Genomic DNA, 9462 nt, shown 5'->3' with positions numbered 1-9462 from the left:
CCCTAACCAAGCTTTGGTCTCCCCAGTAAAACCATCATAATTGCTGATATCTCCAGCCCTAACCAAGCTTTGGTCTCCCCAGTAAAACCAGGCGAATTGCTGATATCTCCAGCCCTAACCAAGCTTTGGTCTCCCCAGTAAAACCAGGCGAATTGCTGATATCTCCAGCCCTAACCAAGCTTTGGTCTCCCCAGTAAAACCATCATAATTGCTGATATCTCCAGCCCTAACCAAGCTTTGGTCTCCCCAGTAAAACCAGGCGAATTGCTGATATCTCCAGCCCTAACTAAGCTTTGGTCTCCCCAGTAAAACCATCATAATTGCTGATATCTCCAGCCCTAACCAAGCTTCGGTCTCCCCAGTAAAACCAGGAGAATTGCACTGGGATTGTGAATAGAATTGTAAACGTCTTTTAGCGAATCTCCACAGGCACCCCTTTTCAGGATCTCTTTGTGTAGGTCTTCTAAACTCACATTCACATTGCTTCACCTCTCCCAGCCGATGCCAAAATCCATTTCAAATAGAACTGAATGGTTTGCATGTTGGAAGAGAATATGAGTAGTTGTGTTTCTTCACAGATAGTCACTATAGTTGTTGAACTCATCCGCAACAACACACAGCTACAGGCCCCGGAGACTCACGATCAGACGACGTGCCGGTGTCTCTCACAAACACACACAGACACGGACACGCGCACACACACACACACACACATACACACACACACGCACACACAGACACGTACACACTCGCACACACACGCACACACACACACACACACACACACAGACACGTACACATGCACACAAACACACACAGACACATACACACGTACACACGTACACACGTACACACGTACACACACACACACACACACACACACACACACACACACACACACACACACACACACACACACACACACACAGTGATGCCAGATAACGGTTAGGTTAGGCTATGGGTTCTGACTTGCCTTTTAGCATGGTTCTCCTTCAAGGCAGAACACGCCAGTAACGCTGTTTTGTTTATTGATATTGTTTGGTTGCGTTCTCCGTGGATGATGTAGTGTGTTTGTATTGTTAATGGAGGAATTCCCGCCAGACATAGTGTCAGGCATACCTCGACCGTCCACAGCACCTGCATGTTGGGGCCGGGGAGATTCCACATACACAAGCATTCACGCATACACACACACACAAAGACAAACATTTGCTCAGACCGTCTGTATCATGGCCAGGAAATGCAAACAGCCAGACAGGCTGGAATGACATCAGCACAATGAGAACTTCAGTATAAAGTACTCTGTGGCTATGTGTCTGAAACGGAACCCTAGTCCTACTCACTAAGGCTCTGGTCTAAAGTAGTGGACCATATAGGGAATAGGGTGCCATTCTCTGGTCTAAAGTAGTGGACCATATAGGGAATAGGGTGCCATTCTCTGGTCTAAAGTAGTGGACCATATAGGGAATAGGGTGCCATTCTCTGGTCTAAAGTAGTGGACCATATAGGGAATAGGGTGCCATTCTCTGGTCTAAAGTAGTGCACTATCTAGGGAATAGGGTGCCATTTGGGAAGCAACCCATGTAGTTAACTTCCAGCTTACAATAATAGAAAACAAAATATCTGGCATAGTTTGTACTTACAATATGACTTCAGCTAGTCATGTAATTTCCATTCCACAGTATACTATTCAATACGCTATTGTAGTTTTTATTCCATGCGATGCTCATTGTATCATCCTCCTCCACTGTTCCTCACTGAGGACTACCTGCCTGTGGGACTGATAACCATTCAAACGACTGATGAAAAGCTAGTGTCTGCTCTGCCCACTCAGACAGACAGATAGAGACAGATAGAGACAGACAGATAGAGACAGACAGACAGATAGAGACAGACAGATAGAGACAGACAGACAGACAGACAGATAGATAGATAGATAGAGACAGATAGAGACAGATAGAGACAGACAGATAGACAAAGACAGATAGATAGACAGATAAAGACAGACAGATAGAGACAGACATATAGAGACAGACAGATAGAGACAGAGAGATAGAGACCGGCAGATAGAGACAGATAGAGCCAGACAGACAGACAGATAGAGACAGACAGATAGAGACAGATAGAGACAGACAGATAGAGACAGATAGAGACAGACAGATAGACAGATAGACAGATAACGACCGACAGACAGATACAGACAGATAGAGACAGACAGACAGATAGAGACAGACAGACAGATAGATAGAGACAGACAGACAGATAGAGACAGATAGATAGAGACAGATAGATAGAGACAGATAGATAGATAGATAGATAGATAGATAGATAGATAGATAGATAGATAGATAGATAGATAGATAGATAGATAGATAGATAGATAGATAGATAGATAGATAGATAGATAGATAGATAGATAGATAGATAGATAGATAGATAGATAGATAGATAGATAGATAGATAGATAGATAGATAGATAGATAGATAGATAGATAGATAGATAACGACAGACAGACAGATACACACAGATAGAGACAGACAGACAGATAGAGACAGACAGACAGATAGAGACAGACAGACAGATAGAGACAGACAGACAGATATAGACAGAAAGACAGATAGAGACTAGTCATCAGCAAGGTGCATCAATGCATCATATAGTCTCAGAGAGAGAGAGAGAGAGAGAGGGAGAGGGAGAGGGAGAGAGAGAGAGAGAGAGAGAGAGAGAGAGAGAGAGAGAGAGAGAGAGAGAGAGAGAGAGAGGGGGAGAGGGAGAGAGAGAGAGAGAGAGAGAGAGAGAGAGAGAGAGAGGGAGAGGGAGAGAGAGAGAGAGAGAGAGAGAGAGGAGAGAAGAAAGAAGAAAGAGCGAGAGAGGGAGAGAGAGAGAGCAGGTAAAGATACAGTGGGGGAAAAAAGTATTTAGTCAGCCACCAATTGTGCAAGTTCTCCCACTTAAAAAGATGAGAGAGGCCTGTAATTTTTATCATAGGTACACGTCAACTATGACAGAAAAATTGAGAGAAAAAATTTCCAGAAAATCACATTGTAGGATTTTTAATGAATTTATTTTCAAATTATGGTGGAAAATAAGTATTTTGTCACCTACAAACAAGCAAGGTTTCTGGCTCTCACAGACCTGTAACTTCTTCTTTAAGAGGCTCCTCTGTCCTCCACTCGTTACCTGTATTAATGGCACCTGTTTGAACTTGTTATCAGTATAAAAGACACCTGTCCACAACCTCAAACAGTCACACTCCAAACTCCACTATGGCCAAGACCAAAGAGCTGTCAAAGGACACCAGAAACAAAATTGTAGACCTGCACCAGGCTGGGAAGACTGAATCTGCAATAGGTAAGCAGCTTGGTTTGAAGAAATCAACTGTGGGAGCAATTATTAGGAAATGGAAGACATACAAGACCACTGATAATCTCCCTCGATCTGGGGCTCCACACAAGATCTCACCCCGTGGGGTCAAAATGATCACAAGAACGGTGAGCAAAAATCCCAGAACCACACGGGGGACCTAGTGAATGACCTGCAGAGAGCTGGGACCAAAGTAACAAAGCCTACCATCAGTAACACACTACGCCGCCAGGGACTCAAATCCTGCAGTGCGAGACGTGTCCCCCTGCTTAAGCCAGTACATGTCCAGGCCCGTCTGAAGTTTGCTAGAGTGCATTTGGATGATCCAGAAGAGGATTGGGAGAATGTCATATGGTCAGATGAAACCAAAATATAACTTTTTGGTAAAAACTCAACTCGTCGTGTTTGGAGGACAAAGAATGCTGAGTTGCATCCAAAGAATACCATACCTACTGTGAAGCATGGGGGTGGAAACATCATGCTTTGGGGCTGTTTTTCTGCAAAGGGACCAGGACGACTGATCCGTGTAAAGGAAAGAATGAATGGGGCCATGTATCGTGAGATTTTGAGTGAAAACCTCCTTCCATCAGCAAGGGCATTGAAGATGAAACGTGGCTGGGTCTTTCAGCATGACAATGATCCCAAACACACCGCCCGGGCAACGAAGGAGTGGCTTCGTAAGAAGCATTTCAAGGTCCTGGAGTGGCCTAGCCAGTCTCCAGATCTCAACCCCATAGAACATCTTTGGAGGGAGTTGAAAGTCTGTGTTGCCCAGCGACAGCCCCAAAACATCACTGCTCTAGAGGAGATCTGCATGGAGGAATGGGCCAAAATACCAGCAACAGTGTGTGAAAACCTTGTGAAGACTTACAGAAAACGTTTGACCTGTGTCATTGCCAACAAAGGGTATATAACAAAGTATTGAGAAACTTTTGTTATTGACCAAATACTTATTTTCCTCCATAATTTGCAAATAAATTCATAAAAAATCCTACTATGTGATTTTCTGCAGGCCACCTTAGCCCGGACCCTAAAGGATATCGCCCTCAACCGCAGCCCCAACACCTCACACAGGAGCAACAGATCAACAGACACCCCGCCCAGACCAGCGAGACACTCTCCCAGACCTACACATAGAGGACCCCCGCCGAGAGGACCTACATCCAGACCACAGCACCACCAGCCACATCCACACCCCCACCCCCACCAATTAACACCCCCCCCCCCATGTCAACCATGCCCACACTCCATTTAGGCCCCATCAGATCAGACCTATGCCCCTCCTACCCACCCCATGCCCCCCACTCCCCCAAAGAGGGCCTCAACATGAAAGTCACACATATGCCCAGGCCGTGAGCAGGCAAACAGGCCCAACCCCCACTCTTACACTAGCCCAAGCCAATGGCATGTACCAGATGCTCAGCAGGCTCTGCTCACAATTACTGGCCTGAGGCCAAACCACACGACAAACAACATTAGACACTTTATGGAACACAAAGCCTTCACTATTTCATCCTGGAATATCCAAGGCCTGAGGTCATCTGCCTTTGGCCTAAAGAGCAGGAACCTGGAATTCACCAAAGAAATCGGAAATACAGACATTGTCATCCTACAAGAAACATGGCCCTGTGTAGCTCAGTTGGTAGAGCATTGCGCTTGCAACGCCAGGGTTGTGGGTTCAATTCCCACAGGGGGCCAGTATAAAGAAAATGTATGCACTAACTGTAAAGTCGCTCCGGATAAGAGCGTCTGCTAAATGACTACAATGTAAATGTATAGAGGAGATGGACCCACTGGTTGCCCTCTAGGTTACAGAGAGCTGGTATTCCCAAACTACCAGGTGTGAAACAGTGAAGGGACTCAGGGGGTATGCTAATTTGGTATAGAGCAGACCTAACTCACTCTATTTAATTAATCAAAACGGGAAAATTTTACATTTGGCTAGAAATTCAAAAGGAAATGGTCTCAACAGAGAAAAATGTCCTCCTATGTGCTACCTATATCCCCCCACTAGATTACATGTACTAGTCTGTGGCGACTGAAATGCCAGAACTGGACAAGAACCTGACACCCCCAGCACACAGGGGGACAAACACCTACATGGAGGTGACAGCATTCCCTCCCCCATGTGCCCCCCTAGGCACAACTACGACAACATAACCAACAAAAACGGGTCACAACTCCTGCAGCTCTGTCGCACACTGCGTATGTCCATAGTCAATGGTAGGATTCAAGGGGACTCTTATTGTAGGTACACCTATAGCTCATCTCTTGGCAGTAGTACTGTAGACTACTTTATCACTGACCTCAACCCAGAATCTCTCAGAGCATTCACAGTCAGCCCACTGACACCCCTATCAGACCACAGCAAAATCACAGTCTACTTGAACAGAGCAATACTCAATCATGAGGCATCAAAGCCAAAGGAACTGAATAATATTAAGAAATGCTATAGATGGAAGGAAAGTAGTGTCGAAACCTACCAAAAAACAATTAGGCAACAACAAATTCAATCCCTTTTAGACAACTTCCTGGACAAAACGTTTCACTGTAATAGTGAAGGTGTAAACTTGGCAGTAGAAAACCTAAACAGTATATTTGACCTCTCAGCTTCCCTATCAAATCTAAAAATCTCTAACAGAAAACTGAAGAAAAGTAACAACAGTGACAAATGGTTTGATGAAGAATGCAAAACCTTAAGAAAGAAATTGAGAAACCTATCCAACCAAAAACATAGAGACCCAGAAAACCTGAGCCTACGCCTATGGTGAATCATTAAAACAATACAGACATACACTACGGAAAAAGAAGGAACAGCATGTCAGAAATCAGCTCAATGTAATTGAAGAATTCATAGACTCTAACCACTTCTGGGAAAATTGGAAACACTAAACAAACAACAACACAAAGAGCTATCTATCCAAAACGGAGATGTATGGGTAAACCACTTCTCCAATCTTTTTGGCCCTATAACAAAGAACAAAGCAAAAAAATATACACGATCAAATGCAAATCTTAGAATCAGCTATTAAAGACTACCAGAAACCACTGGATTCTCCAATTACATTGAATGAACTACAGGACAAAATACAAACCCTCCAACTCAAAAAGGCCTGTGGTGTTGATGGTATCCTCAATGAAATGATAAAATATACAGACCACAAATTCCAATTGGCTATACTTAAACTCTTTAACATCATCCTTAGCTATGGCATCTACCCCAATATTTGGAACCAAGGACTGATCACCCCAATCCACAAAAGTGGAGACAAATTTGACCCCAATAACTACTGTGGGATATGCGTCAACAGCAACCTTGGGGAAATCCTCTGCATTATCATTAATAGCAGACTAGGCCTCCTGTAGCTCAGTTGGTAGAGCATGGTGCTTGCAACGTCAGGGTTGTGGGTTTGATTCCCACGGGGGGCCAGTATGAAAAATGTATGCACTCACTAACTGTAAGTCGCTCTGGATAAGAGCGTCTGCTAAATGACTAAAATGTAAATGTAGTTATTTTCCTTGGTGAAAACAATGTACTGAGCAAATGTCAAATTGGCTTTTTACCAAATTACCATACGACAGACCACGTATTCACCCTGCACACCCTAATTGACAAACAAATAAACCAAAACAAAGGCAAAGTCTTCTCATGCTTTGTTGATTTCAAAAAAGCTTTTGACTCAATTTGGCAGGAGGGTCTGCTATACAAATTGATGGAAAGTGGGGTTGGGGGAAAAACATACAACATTATAAAATCCATGTACACAAACAACAAGTGTGCAGTTAAAATTGGCAAAAAAACACACACATTTCTTTCCACAGGGCCGTGGGTTGAGACAGGGATGCAGTTTAAGCCCCACCCTCTTCAACATATCTATCAACGATTTGGCGAGGGCACTAGAACAGTCTGCAGCACCCGGCCTCACCCTACTAGAATCTGAAGTCAAATGTTTACTGTTTGCTGATGATCTGGTGCTTCTGTCCCCAACCAAGGAGGGCCTACAGCAGCACCTAGATCTTCTGCACAGATTCTGGGCCCTGACAGTAAATCTCAGTAAGACAAAAATAATGGTGTTCCAAAAAAGGTCCAGTTGTCAGGATCACAAATACAAATTCAATCAAGACACCGTTGCCCTAGAGCACACAAAAAACTATACATACCTCAGCCTAAACATCAGCGCCACAGGTAACTTCCAAAAAGCTGTGAACGATCTGAGAGACAAGGCAAGAAGGGCCTTCTATGCCATCAAAAGGAACATAAAATTTGACTTACCAATTAGGATTTGGCTAAAGATACTTTAATCAGTTATAGAACCCATTGCCCTTCATGGTTGTGAGGTCAGGGGTACGCTCACCAACCAAGAATTCACAAAATGGGACAAACACCAAACTGAGACTCTTCATGCAGATTTCTGCAAAACTATCCTCTGTGTACAACGAAAAACACCAAATAATGCATGCAGAGCAGAATTAGGCCGATACCCGCTAATTATCAAAATCTAGAAAAGAGACGTTAAATTCTATAACCACTTAAAAGGAAGCGATTCCCAAACCTTCCAAAACAAAGCCATCACCTACAAAGAGATGAACTTGGAGAAGAGGGTCCTAAGTAAGCTGGTCCTGGAGCTCTGTTCACAAACACAAACAGACCCCACAGAGCCCCAGGACAGCAACACAATTAGACCCAACCAAATCATGAGAAAACAAAAAGAGAATTACTTGACACATTGGAAAGAATTAACAAAACAACAGAGCAAACTATAATGCTATTTGGCCCTAAACAGAGAGTACACATTGGCAGAATACCTGACCACTGTGACTGACCCAAATTTAAGGAAAGCTTTGACTATGTACAGACTCAATGAGCATAGCCTTGCTATTGAGAAAGGCCGCCGTAGGCAGACCTGGCTCTCAAGAGAAGACAGGCTATGTGCACACTGCCCACAAAATGAGGTGGAAACTTAGCTGCACTTCCTAACTTCCTGCCAAATGTATGACCATATTAGAGACACATATTTCCCTCAGATTACAGAGATCCACAAAGAATTCAAAAACAAACCCAATTTTGATAAACTCCCGTATCTACTGGGTGAAATACCACAGTGTGCCATCACAGCAGCAAGATTTGTGACCTGTTGCCACGAAAAAAGGGCAACCAGTAAATAACAAACACCATTGTAAATACAACCCATATTTCTGTTTATTTATTTTCCCATTTGTACTTTAACTATTTGCACATTGTTACAGCACTGTATATATATATACATAATATGACATTTGAAATGTCTTTATTCTTTTGGAACTTCTGAGTGTAATGTTTACTCTTAATATTTATTGTTTATTTCACTTTTGTTTACTATCTACTTCACTTCTGTCACGCCCTGGCCTATAGAACTCTAGCTAGTTTGGTCAGGGTGTGAATATTCTAGGTTTGTATTTCTATGTTTGGCCGGGTGTGGTTCCCAATCAGAGGCAGCTGTCGCTCGTTGTCTCTGATTGGGGATCATACTTAGGCAGCCAGTTTTCCTGCCTGTGTTGTGGGATTTTGTTGTGTTCCTGTTTAGGCTTGTGTGTTAGCCCTTTGGACCGTCACGGTTAAGTTTGTTATTTTGGTTACTGTGTCGTGTGTTTATTAGTTAAATAAACATGTACGCCTTTCACGCTGCACCTTGGTCCGACCCGTTTCTTAACATACGTGACAACTTGCTTTGGCAATGTTAACATAAGTTTACCATGCCAATAAAGCCCTTAAATTGAAATGTAATTGAATTGAGAGAGAGGGGGGGAGAGAGAGAGATGTATTGCTACTGTGGGTGTGTGTGTGTGTGTGCATCTGTCCGTGGCTGTAAGTGTGTATATAGTATAGACCTCAGTGTGTGGTGGGGTGGTGTCTAGATGTATTTTACTGTAAGTGTTCTCCATCTCAAGCCATTTGTTTTCCCATAAGGAGTGATTTATCCCACAGCAGCGCTTCAATCAGGACTAATGTACATTGGGATCAGACCTCTACCCTCTCATCCACCTCCCCTCCCCTCACCCCTCTTCTTATGAACAGCACTACCCTTGCTCCCTCCATCCTCACTCCCACTCACCCCCTC

Source organism: Coregonus clupeaformis, chromosome 18, assembly GCF_020615455.1.
Source record: "Coregonus clupeaformis isolate EN_2021a chromosome 18, ASM2061545v1, whole genome shotgun sequence".
In the NCBI taxonomy this organism is placed as follows: Eukaryota; Metazoa; Chordata; class Actinopteri; order Salmoniformes; family Salmonidae; genus Coregonus; species Coregonus clupeaformis.
Note: the sequence above shows the minus strand (reverse complement) of the source record.